This window comes from Dermacentor andersoni, chromosome 3 (genome assembly GCF_023375885.2).
Source record: "Dermacentor andersoni chromosome 3, qqDerAnde1_hic_scaffold, whole genome shotgun sequence".
Taxonomy (NCBI): domain Eukaryota; kingdom Metazoa; phylum Arthropoda; class Arachnida; order Ixodida; family Ixodidae; genus Dermacentor; species Dermacentor andersoni.
Genome location: NC_092816.1, coordinates 214,516,271 through 214,525,611, shown reverse-complemented (window position 1 = coordinate 214,525,611; position 9,341 = coordinate 214,516,271). Strand labels below are relative to the sequence as shown.

General features: G+C 43.8%; 1 long non-coding RNA gene across 1 annotated transcript; it reads left to right on the top strand.

The window, feature by feature from the left end:
• The first annotated feature begins 3,327 nt into the window (after nucleotides 1-3,327).
• LOC129382627 (uncharacterized) lies at nucleotides 3,328-7,611 on the top strand. The gene is made up of 3 exons (XR_008610670.2): nucleotides 3,328-3,773; nucleotides 4,762-4,889; nucleotides 6,956-7,611. It is a non-coding gene; the product is annotated as an uncharacterized lncRNA (long non-coding RNA).
• The last annotated feature ends 1,730 nt before the right edge of the window (nucleotides 7,612-9,341 follow it).

Below are 9,341 nucleotides of genomic sequence, written 5' to 3'. Positions count from 1 at the left end.
GGTCTTATCGCAATGCCAAGACGGACACGACCGCGTTTTAGCCTACGCTAACCGGCTCCTGACAACTGCAGAGCGCAATTATTCGATTACCGAGCGTGAATGTCTTGCTCTCGTTTGGGCTGTTTCAAAGTTTCGCCCATATTTATATGGTAAGCCCTTCTCAGTAATCACCGGCCATCATGCGCTCTGTTGGCTTTCGTCGCTCAAGGACCCTACTGGCCGGCTCGGTCGTTGGGCACTCCGACTACAAGAATATTCCTACACAGTCACTTACAAGTGGGGACGCCAACACCAGGACGCAGATTGCATCTCTCGCTACCCATTCGAAGACGAGACCTCTACATCTGATACTGACACCGACGCCTGTGTTCTACACACTAAACATTTTTACGCCCTTATGGGTGTTAAGAGGGGTGCTTTCTGCATTTACACCCCTGGCCACACCCTTTTAGCACCCTTTTCGGTCAAAACACCCTATCACAAGGGTGTACACTACACATAGGTGCGACTTTGCTAGAAGAAGGGTGGTAAATCGACGACTGAAGGGTGTTGAACGCATTGATGCATAAATCTAAGTAACGTGTACACGTCCATGCATTGAGCAATGTGTGTAGGTATTGCATTTTTAATGATAAAGCATTTTATGGCCTTTCAGGTAGGAAAGATGGCGTTCTCCGCAACAACAATCCATACGGGACCCTGCTCATATCAATCTTGTCATTTCCCTTGAAAGCATTCAGAAAGCATTCAGAACCGCGCCGCCCTTTTATTCTCTCAAATTATTCACGTCATTTTAGCGTCACGTCCATGAAAAGAACACTAGGTCAACCTGACCTTTGGTTACGTCGTAGGTACCTTCGTCTGTGTATTTTTCATACAATATGGTACTTTAACCCTTCTCTTAAAGAAAATATTTCACCACACCAAGTTGTATCTCGTCTCGCATCGACCATCAACACAAAATTGATGTGACATTCTTCCTTTTTGCCAAGAACAGCCACTGAATGGAACCGCCTTCCCGCCTCCACAGTCTCAATTTGTGACACCACTAATTCAGCATCGCTGTTCAAAGTGTCTTACAGTTTAATTTTCTATTCTTGCCCTACACTGCAAATATTGTATACTTTCACCCCTTCTTTCTGTTGTGTCTACTAGGCCTTGAAAGTATACTATACATACTTTCAAGGCCTAGTAGACACAACAGAAAGAAGGGGTGAAATTGCGGCATTATTGCATTATTTACCCATAATTGCTCATAATTAACGTTGTTCTATTTATTGCCTTCTGTATCACTACTGACGTCGTACAAGACGCTGATGACGTCACATTTTATTGCTTTATTATACAAAGCAATAAAATGTGACGTCATCAGCGTCTTGTATGACGTCAGTAGTGATACAGAAGGTAGTAAATAGAACAACGTTAATTATGAGCAATTATGGGTAAATAATGTGAATTAGGGTGGAATAAATTCGGTTAAGGTTCGTACAAACTGTAGCAAGGTGGATTACGGCAGATGAAGGTAGAATTGTGAAGACACGTGACAATGTATGACGTATCACGGTCACGTGATAATTGCAAGTGTACATCCATGAAGTGATTAAGTTTTCGCATTCCTAAGTGACTGTCGATCTTTTTCTAGGATTCTGATGTTACTGGCATGACGGCCACTCCAAAATGTATCATCAAGAAAATGTACGCACTTTCACTTACAATTTAATTATCACTATATTTTGTGCTCACAAATTTATTATCATGCAATTAAACACTTCTAAGACTAACTGCAGTAGCAGAATGAAAACGCGCGAGCAACTTGCACAATTCTGCACGAATATTTCGGTGCCCTAAAAGCCGAACAAGAAGTGGCGAAATTAAAGAAGCTGTCTGGATACATTGCTGAACAAACAGGGACGTGCTATTAGACGAGCCTCTGATGTACAATGGCATCAACGTACAATTTGCTTGGTGAAGCCATAACGAAGACATTTATAGCGGCGAGATCACACTGGAAGTACTCAAATTCGAATCTCCACGTACCTTGCCTAAGTTATTCAGAGTTTTACTAAGCTACTGGTCTGCCTTCTAAGCGCATCCTCGGACACAGTTTGTAAGGCTCAGCCTATATATTAGGGGCTGGTGTCGTCAAAGCTGTAATTGCTTATCCACAGCATACGCTCTTACAAACGCATTCTTCAGTCGCCTTATGAATGCTTACGTGTCGCTGTCGCACGACAAAGATGTGAGGGTCTTTATCGAGCCAGGATATCGCTGTAACTACGCTGTGACCTCGCAAGGTTGCTGCGTTTGGACGCAGCGAATAATATAATCGCACCAGCGGAAGAGCGCCGATCGTCTCGCTCACGGTCCCGATTTGTGTACTGTACCCTCAGTCATGCAGCGCAGACTGCGCCCCCCCCCCAAAAAAAAATGCTCGGCACGAACCGTAGTAGCAACTACCCGCCTCACCGCTCTTGTTGGAGACCACAACGAAGCAGCAGCTAACAGGCAGCCATTCGAGCAAGCAAACCAGCCAGAATAAACGTTCAATTTGCGCGCCCGCCCCCTGCCCAATGAAAAGTGACCGGAAGTGACGCGACGACGCTGTACAGTCACTTCGGCGCCCGGCACGATGGGAAGGCGGAAGCTACGCCATTATTGCATTCTTTAGCTACGTGAATGCGTTCGCGTCTCGCGCTGTGCGACATAATTTTAAACGTGTGATTAGTTTTGTGCGCGGTGTAGAAAAAGGTGTGGCCCGTGCTTTGTGTATTACTCGTGCTCCACTTCAAAGCAAAGCGTTCGTACGCACTGGAAGATGGATCCACGGACGCTGAGACGAGCAGTTGCAACGTGCCCTGTGTCGGCGGTCGGTAGTACTGCCATAATGGAAATGTTCAGGCAAGTGCCCATTTATTTGGTATTTCTTTGGTTTGTTACGTGTTTTTGTTCGCTCTAGAAGTATCTTACTGTGATCTCGTAGCATAATTCACTAATGTAAGAGCAAGAGCAGCTGCACTCCTAGTAGGGCAAGTTAACTACCTCGATCGCGCCCCGTCTTACATCGGGCGTGATGCGCCTGCATAGTTACGCTTTTCTCAGCGCTTCAACGTTCATAGATGGGCTTCTTTTGTGCGTTCAGCGCGGCTTCTTGTAATACGGTCGCTCGCACTTAAGTTAAATGTCGTCGACCACTTTTGCGTCGCGTAGAGAAAGGACGACTGACTTTGCAACCTTTCGAAAGAACTGGCGCGGTATTGGTTCTCCCTGATGCGGTCGCGTGCTGCTGTTGCTGCTTGCCGGGCGCCTTTAACATGTTTTCGGCTCGCTTTGTGTGTGTGTGTGTGTGTGTGTGTGTGTGTGTGTGCATGCGTGCGTCTTGCGCGCGCATACATGCCGGTTTGTATGGGCCGGCGTGCTTGCGTGTGTCTAGTGCGTACGTGTTTTGTGAGCGTGTTTCTGTGTGGGTCACTGTGTGTGCGTGCACGTGTTAGCGTGTCTGCCTGCATGTATGTGTGATTGTTTGTGTTTATCAATGTGCGCGTGCGTGCCTTTGTGTCTGCGCTTTGAGAGTGTGTATATTTGTGTGCGCGCGAGTGCGTTTTGTGTGCGTGCGTATGTATTGCATAAGGCCGGTAGAGTTTTACTCGCAATAAAGCTCTTCCAATTTGGTGCAGCGAGTGTTGCGGCCTGAAAGCCGAGTTTGGTTTCAAGCCAACCTGGACAACTGCTGTATGAGGCGCTGTTTCTCAGGAGGATCAGTGGGAAGGCGTCAGGTATACGCTTCCTCCTTTTTCCCGCCTCTGCCCTGATGAATCGATATCCTTGATTGTTATCCTAAAAGAAACGTTACATCCAGAGCACAAATAAATGATTAAGAAATATGGTAGTGTGTTTCGCCATTACACTAATTCTGATCTTAAAGACGTGAATTTCCCATTAGCCCATATTTCCGTTGATGCATACAACCGCTGAAATTGTGAACAGCAGGTTATTCAAGACCCCCCGTCCTACGTATATAGCAATTGTCTTCAGGAGCTTTAATGAATTTTGAAAATTTGAAGTGTTGTTGTTGCGCTTTAGAGGTATCATATGCAAGCTTTAGGTCTCTCCGGTTAGTTTGCATGCTCTTCGAGAGCTGTCGCCTATAGCCCTATTGAAATTCGTAACTACAGTTTGGAGCACTAGGGAAGCTGGAAGGCTTGTCCTGGATCTCGAGAAAGTGTTTAAGCTGGAAGTGTAGGTTTTGGAGTTTAGGGTGGGTCACACGAAGGCTTTTTATGCCTTAGCAGTAGGAGTGTCAAAGGATAAAAAATGCAGTGTGTCAAGCGTGGGAAGCTGCTTATGTGGTAGAGGCTTGTGCGTGTGTGTGTGTGTGTGCGCGCGTGCATGCATGCATGCGTGCGTGTGTGAATTCGCTCCTCACAAGGGAGTGTGTGTGTGTAAGTGAGCTACTTCTTTGCTGGTGCTATTTGCCAAAAATTGGCAAGAAAACACAATAATCAATATAACTTGAAATAATAAGCTATGCAAAGCATGCTGGCACAGTAGCGACAGCAGCATATGAGCATACAAACATGCAGCTGTGTGACAATCTTAATGCATGACTGCAACATCTGGAAGGAAGCTTGCTTCTTTTTTAGTAAGCAGCGCAAAGTCCATATTTTTTGCTTTTCTCGTGCAAACCAAAACGAGGCTCATTACCAGTGATCTTGTCTTTCATTCTAATAGCATTTGTTTATCTTAGAGTGTTGTTTCTCGCAGGTCATGCAGATGATAGCATCAATTTCACAATGCCCAGCCTTGGTGCCCTCCATTAAGAGCAAGCCGCTTGCGTTCGCCTTCAGGCAGGTGGTTGATGTCTTCTAGGAAGCAGTTGGGAAGACTACATTGTAAGTAGATATAGGTGTGTAGTTTAATATAGTAAGTCAAGTTATAATTTAAAACTCTGAGGCTCTTTGGCGGCCTAAGCTTGATATCATATGCAGTTTTGTGTGTTTTTAAATATTGCCGATTGTAGTGCATACGGCAGGTATGACTGTTGATCCAAAGCATACACTTGCATTTTCTTGATGGCCTTTTATAAAGAGGATTTTCTTTGTGCAAGAATATTCACAGGTGGGGGCATTCCAGCATGATATTCTTCATTGTGCATTCAGTGCTAATTTCGTATGACCTTCCTGCTACCAATGTTTTTGCAGGAAAAGAATATTTCCTTACTCTATGCAATGAGCTTGTTATTTGCTCGTTGCATTACTTGTCTACCTTTAATTTAATCCCGTATAATTCTCAAAACCTTAATATTTGAGCTGTTTTTATTTCAAATACAATATTAACATGCGCCGGATTGCAATCTAGACTGCAAGGGATTTGAAGAAATTACAAGAAACTAGGACCTCTCATGGGTGTTAAAAAACATTTCCGCAGGCATTGCACCTATTTCTTGTACTGAGCTAGCTGCTCATGAAAATTGCAAGCATATGTCATTTCATACAGTTTTGCAGGATATAGCAGGCCTATCATTGTCACTAAGCACAACCTTTCCTCATTTGCATCAGGAAAATCTGCCTCATGCTTAATTTGGGAGAAGTCTTGAAAAATGAATGCTTCATAATTTTGAAACTACACAAAGTATTGGTTGGGGCTTGGCAGTTTTCAGACTTGACCATGTTGAACCTAGCCATTACAAGACGAGAAAAAAAAACATGCACAGGAGGACTCATTCAATCAAATGCAATGCTGTGGTCATTTTCCATGTGGCAAAATGTACTTTTAGGCGGGGGAGGGCGGGTAGCCAATTACAACCATTGCGACTCATGCGGGTAGTGGCAACACAGGATGAGAAATGGTTGTGGCTCTGAGGTTCATTGAATATGTGAACACTTATATACAATCCCTCCCCACCCCCCAAGTGAAGGGTAACCGTGCAATATATTTTGGGCGGTAAAGATGATTTTTTTAGGAGACAAGAAATTTCAGGCTCTCGTTGAGATGCTACACAAAGGGGGACCATGTATGTATTCACAGAATAACATAAACTGCCTAGGAGGGGTATCACAGTTTAGAGCATGAAGTAGAAAGTGGGAGCATGACGAAGGATCATAAGTTTATTTAAACTTATGATCTTTGAGAATACTACTTGTCACCGTTTGCCAAGCTAACCTATTGAAAGAAAGGGGCCTGCTCTAAAAAAATAGTTAACACATGCTAAATTTTCAAGGAAAGTATGCCGAACTGTCAATTCTTACTAAATTAGTAAATAAGAAATACACAATAAATTTGAGGATACAGAAAGGGTCTAATACACTGCATTGGGGAGTTGGAGATTGTTGGGCTGGATGCATGTATTGCAGGGCAAATGATAACGCCAGTGGGGGTTCCCTCATTTTCATTTTGTGTGCACTCTCTGTAAAATTACTCTTTGTCTCCTAGTGTAATAATGTTGTGTAAAAACAGCCATTTTTTAATGTCTTGTGCATGTCAGTCTTAATATGCCATATCCCGTAAGGTTCTCAGCTGCAGTACTTATAAAGTGTAATGCAGAGATATATTCCACATTTCATGTCACTTTTATATTAAGGTCACATGCACACTCTTGGACAAATATCTGTTGTTGGGAGATGTCATTGGTAGTGTCCTTAAATTTTATTCACTCTTATTTTCTATGGTGAAAAGGCTACTGTAAATTTATTTGCTTTTGCTGCTGTATGTGCCTTGTATTCACAGTGACATAGTGGTTTAGTGTTCACAGTAAATGCAATTCATAAATTTGCAAAATAGAAATTTCTCCTACCTTTCACCTGTCTTGCCCAGTCGCCTGAGCTGTTCATTGTTCCCAGTCACATTAATTAAGTTTGTTACTTTCAGAAGCTTGTTGCCTTATCAAATTTTCCACAGTGCACATGTGTAATTGCAGAGACTGAACTCTCATGATTCTCTTCTTATTTTGCTAATGCAGGATGCAGGATTCCAGCAATGCCATGCGCTGCATTTATTGGTCAAGATGCTCAGAGAATGGAGTCCCTGCACCTCGTGGTGAAACGTAAACATTTTCTTTCTTTTGGAAAGCTAAACGTCATTTGCTGTATCAATTGCATTCTTGCAGCTCAGATGTGTACTATATTTTTTCTAATTTTGAATCAGTTAATATTCACTGTTCAGTATAAAAATGACGTACAGTGTGAAGGACAAGGACTGCGAGAGATGACATACAGTGCGCTGACTTCCAACAATATTTTATTGCGTTGCCACATCGTGTGTTTATACACAAGAAGGGCCATGCGCAGAAAATGAAAGGCAGTCACAAGGGGTGTTCTAACAGCAAGTCATTGTACTAAGAACATGGTCACTAAAAAAAAAAATCACAATTTCTATCTGTGGAGATACAAGACTTCACTAGGGGTCAGCGTGATAGACGGGGCACTAACGCACACACTACCCATTTTTCTGGTGAAATAAGCATCAATAATGTACCGGGTGAGCTGTGTTTCGCTAGAACTTGCGTATCTTCAAAGAGGGGCATGCAGCGGCAGTCCCGGCAATGAATGCCCAAGTGGCCTTGAACAGTGTTATGGACGTTATAGTGCACTTTTAAACGATCATTTAGGCACCTGCCTGTCCATCCAACATATTTACTGCCTCAAAACAGGAATATGGTAAACCACATTCGTTACACATATCGCAAAACGTTTTCTGTGCCCGACAGAGCAAGAACTCTGACATGATTTAGGCGCGTTTACACGCTTACAGAGCTTTGCCAGCTTTTCCGGGGCTGAGAAAAAGACTGGGATTCCTGGAGGTTGCCAAATCTTTCTTTAGCCTATCGGAGACATCATGCACATACGGTAGCACTGCGAACCAGTCTTTCAACCGGCTGGTTCCTTGACTGAGTGCGCTCATCACGTTTTGTGCCCTTCAGAAGCTGTTCCGCTATGGCTGAAATTAAGGCCAAAGGGTAGCCAACCCAAGAAAGGCGATCAACCTGTGCAGCAAGACTATCTTGCATTTAATGTGAGCAAGATTTATTGAGGCTGTTAACGAGGCAAATCTTTACAATACCTCGTTTAACAAGCTTTGAATGTGCAGAGTTAAAGGGCAAGAGTTACTTCTTACTTCTCGGTTCAAAGCACTAGCCCACCTGTTTATTTGTAAGGCACTGCCTGAGATCAAGAAAGCGCAAAGAATCATCAGTGGGGACCTCATTTGTTAGTTCTAGAGGCTGCAGCTCTTAAAGATCTCCAAGTCTCCCAAGCAGCAGGCTCAAAAGCATGATCAGTGCAATCAATAAGTACCAGGTAGTCGTCCACAAACTTGCACACTTTGACAACGAGAGACGCATCTAGGGGACCTTGAATATTTCAATCATGATTAGCTAGATAAATATTACTCAGTGGCGGCGCCAGGCATGATCCTGCACAATATACAAATAAATGGTATTTGTATAGGATCATGCGTGGCGCCGCCACTATGTTATATTTATCTCGCTCATCATGATTGCAATATTGAAGGTCACCTAGATTCGTCTCCTGTCAAAGTGTGCAGGTTTGTGAATGACCACGTGGTATTCATTGATTGCGCTGATCACGCTTTCGAGCCTGTTGCTTCGGGAGTCTTGGAGATGTTTAAGAAAGCCTCTACAACTAAAGCATGAGGTCCCCATTGATGATTCCTCGCGCTTTGTAGATCTCAGGCTGGTGCTTCGATCTGAGAAGTAAGAAGTCACTCTTGCCCTTTAACTCTGCACACTCAAAGCTCGTTAAATGAGGTATTAAAAGTTTTCCCTCGTTAACAGCCTCAATAAATCTTGTTCATACAAGATGCAACCATAGTGTTGCTGCACAGGTTGATCACCTTTCTAGGGTTGACTACCCTTTGGCCTTAATTTCAGCCATAGTGGAACAGCTTCTGAGGGGCACAAACCGTGATGAGCCCGCTCAGTCAAGGAACCAACCGGTTGAAAGACATAGGTTCGCAGCGCCACCGGTGGGTATGTGCATGATGTCTCCGATAGGCTAAAAAAGATTCGGCAACCTCCAGGAATCACAGGCCTTTTCTCAACCCCAGAAAAGCTGGCAAAGCTCTGTAAGTGTGTAAACGCGCCCAAATCACGTCAGAGTTCTTGCTCTGTCGGGCACAGAAAACGTTTTGCGATATGTGCAACAAATTTGGTTTACCATATTCCCCTATTTTGAGGCAGTAAATATGTTGGACGGACAGGCAGGTGCCTAAATGATCGTTTAAGAGAGCACTATAACGTCCATAACACTGTTCAAGGCCACTTGGGCATCCATTGCCCCGGGACTGTGACTGCGAGCCCCTATTAGAATATACGGAAGTTCTAGTGA